Source organism: Salvelinus sp. IW2-2015, unplaced genomic scaffold (genome assembly GCF_002910315.2).
Source record: "Salvelinus sp. IW2-2015 unplaced genomic scaffold, ASM291031v2 Un_scaffold1768, whole genome shotgun sequence".
Classification (NCBI taxonomy): Eukaryota; Metazoa; Chordata; class Actinopteri; order Salmoniformes; family Salmonidae; genus Salvelinus; species Salvelinus sp. IW2-2015.
The window spans coordinates 44,459-48,061 of NW_019943145.1; positions in this window are offsets into that span (position 1 = coordinate 44,459).

The window sequence follows — 3,603 nt, forward strand, 5'->3', positions numbered from 1 at the left end:
CACCTGATCAGGAATGTATTGTCTCTCTCTCTATCAACATGTTAAATGTGCAACAGAGGAAAAGAAACTCTGGACCACCTTTACTCCATATTCAAAGATGCATACAAAGCTCTCCCTCGCTCTCCATTTGGCTAATCTGACCATATTTCTATCCTCCGGATTCCTGCTTACAAGCAACAATTAAAGCAGGAAGCACCAGTGACTAGATCAATAAAAAAGTGGTTAGATGAGGCAGATGCTAAACTACAGGACTGTTTTGCTAGCACAAACTGGAATATTTTCCGGGATTCTTCCGATGGCATTGAGGATTACACCACATCAGTCACTGGCTTCATCAATAAGTGCATCGATGACGTCATCCCCACAGTGACTATACGTACATAACCCAACCAGAAGTCATGGATTACAGGCAAAATCCGACCTGGCTAAAAGGGTAGAGCTGCCGCTTTCAAGGAGCGGGACTCTAACCTGGAAGCTTATAAGAATCCGCTATGCCCTCCGACAAACCATCAACCAGCAAAGCGTCAATACAGGACAAAGATCACATCATACTACACCGGCTCCGATGCTGGTCGGATGTGGCAGGGCTTGCAAACTATTACAGACTACAAAGGGAAGCACAGCCGAGAGCAGCCCAGTGACACGAGCCTACCAACGAGCTAAATTATTTATATGCTCGCTTCGAAGCAAGTAACACTGTAACATGCATGAGAGCACCAGCTGTTCCGGACTACTGTGTGATCACATTCTCCGCAGCTGATGAGAGTAAGACCTTTAAACAGGTCAACATTCACAAGGCCACAGGGCCAAACGATTACCAGGATGTGTACCCGAGCATGCGCTGACCAACTGCAAGCGTTTTCACTGACATTTTCAACCTCTCCCTGTCTGAGTCTGTAATACCAACATGTTTCAAGCATTGCACCATAGTCCCTGTGCCCAAGAAGACTAAGGTAACCTGCCTAAATAACTACCGACCCGTAGCACTCACGTCTGTGTTTTTGAAAGGCTGGTCATGGCTCACATCAATACCATTTCCTAGAAACCCTAAACCTACTCCAATTTGCATACCGCCCCAACAGATCCACAGATGATGCAATCTCTATGGCACTCCACACTGCCCTTTCACACCTGAACAAAAGGAACACCTATGTGAGAATACTATTCATTGACTACAGCTCAGCGTTCAACACCATAGTGCACTCAAAGCTCATCACTGTCAATCAATCAAATGTATTTATAAAGCCCTTCTTACATCAACTGATGTCCCAAAGTGCTGTACAGAAACCCAGCCTAAAACCCCAAACAGCAAGCAATGCAGGTGTAGAAGCACGGTAGCTAGGACAAACTCCCTAGGAAGGCCAAAACCTAGGAAGAAACCTAGAGAGGAACCAGGCTATGAGGTGGCCAGTCCTCTTCTGGCTGTGCCGGGTGGAGATTTAACAGAACATGGGCAAGATGTTCAATTGTTCAAGTTGCAAGATCGAATCCCCGAGCTGACAAGGTACAAATCTGTCGTTCTGCCCCTGAACAAGGCAGTTAACCTACTGTTCCTAGGCCGTCAATGAAACGAAGAATTTGTTCTTAACTGACTTGCCTAGTTAAATAAAGGTTAAAAAAAGAAGGGATCTTGTTGAAGTCATTCATTGCAAACCTGATCTGACCTATTTGGATCCTCACAGGACAGTCTGTAATCCCGACATATTTCAAGCTGACTACCATTGTCCGTGTTCCCAAGAACTCCAAGGTAACCTGTCTGTGCTTTGAAAGTCTGGRCATGACCACATCAACACAATCATCCCAGACACCCTGTACCCACTCCAATTTGCATATCTCCCCAACAGATCCACAGATGAAGCAATCTCAATTGAGAGGGGAAATAACTATGTGAGAATGCTGTTCATAGACTACAGCCCAGCGTTCAACACCATAGTCCCCTCCAAGCTAGGGACCTTGGGACTGAAGACCTCCTTCTGCAACTGGATGCTGGACTTTCTGACGGGCCGGCCCCAGGTGGTGAGGATAGGCAAGAACACCTCTGCCACACTGACCTTCAACACGGGAGGCCCTCAGGGATGCGTGCTTAGTCCCCTCTTGTACTCCCTGTTCACCCATGACTGTGTGGCCACACACGACTCCAACACCATCAAGTTTGCTGACMACACGAAGGCGATGAGAGGTCAGAGACTTGGCATTGTGGTGCCAGGACAACCTCTCCCTCAATGTCAGTAAGACCAAGGAGCTGATCGTGGACTATAGGAGCAAGAGGGGAGAGCACGTCCCCATCCACATCAACAGGGCTGTTAAAGGGTCTTGCTCTGACCCTACCCACAATCACTAGACTGTATACAAACCATATGCACACACACACACTACATTCACACTCCCACACAAAACCCCCACACACACAAACCGACACAACCCAAACACACATGCGTACACATTACACACTCTCACAAACAAACACACACCTTTACACTCATTTGCTGCTGCTGCTCTGTTCTTTATTTTGCTCTTATTATTATCTATCCTGATGCCTAGTCACTTTACCCTGCCTAGTACATATCTACCTCAAATACCTCMTACCCCTGCACACTGATCTGGAACTGGAACTCCTTGTATATAGCTTTATTCTTGGGTAATTTATTACACTGTTACAATATATACAGTACCAGTCAAAAGTTTGGACACACCTACTCATTCCAGGGTTTCTTTATTTTTTACAATTTTCTACATTGTAGAACATCAAAAGTATGAAATACCACATAAGGAATCCTGTAGTAACCAAAAAAATCCAAATATATTTTATATTTGAGATTCTTCAAAGTAGCCACCCTTTTCCTTGATGACAGCTTTGCACACTCTTGGCATTCTCTCAATCAGCTTCATGAGGTACTCACCTGGAATGCGTTTCAATTAACAGGTGTGCCTTGTTCAAAGTTAATTTGTGGAATTTATTTCCTTAGTGCTTTTGAGCCAATCACTTGTTTTGTGACAAGGTAGGGGTGGTATACAGAAGATAGCCCTATTTGGTAAAATACCAAGTCCATATTATGGCAAGAACAGCTCAAATAAGCAAAGAGAAACGAAAGTCTAATATTATTTTAAGACATGAAGTTCAGTCAATCCGGAAAATTTCAAAAACGTTTGAACGTTTCTTCAAGTGCAGTCACAAAATCCATCAAGCGCTAGACCCAGAGTTACCTCTGCTGTAAAGTTCAAGTAACAGACACATCTCAACACTACTTGGAGATCCGTTACAGGATGTCTGTCCACCCACGAGCCCCTATTGCAGGTTAGGGGTCACACCACTTGAATGTCCTTCATATGACGAACCTCCTACAGAGCAAATGAGGAAATATGATATATTATGATTTATGTTAGTAACAATACAATATGGGAATTTTATCCCAAAGCTACCTACAGCTAACATATATATTTATGTATGTGATCTATGTAAATAAAGGAATATAACACAGCTGTAAAACTGGGAAGGACTATATGGTGGAGGCCTACCCATTTCCCAGGAGCATTGTAAAAAGTGGATTTGGGTACAGTGTTTATTTCCCCCTAATATCTTRGAAMATTACACCTAAAATAATT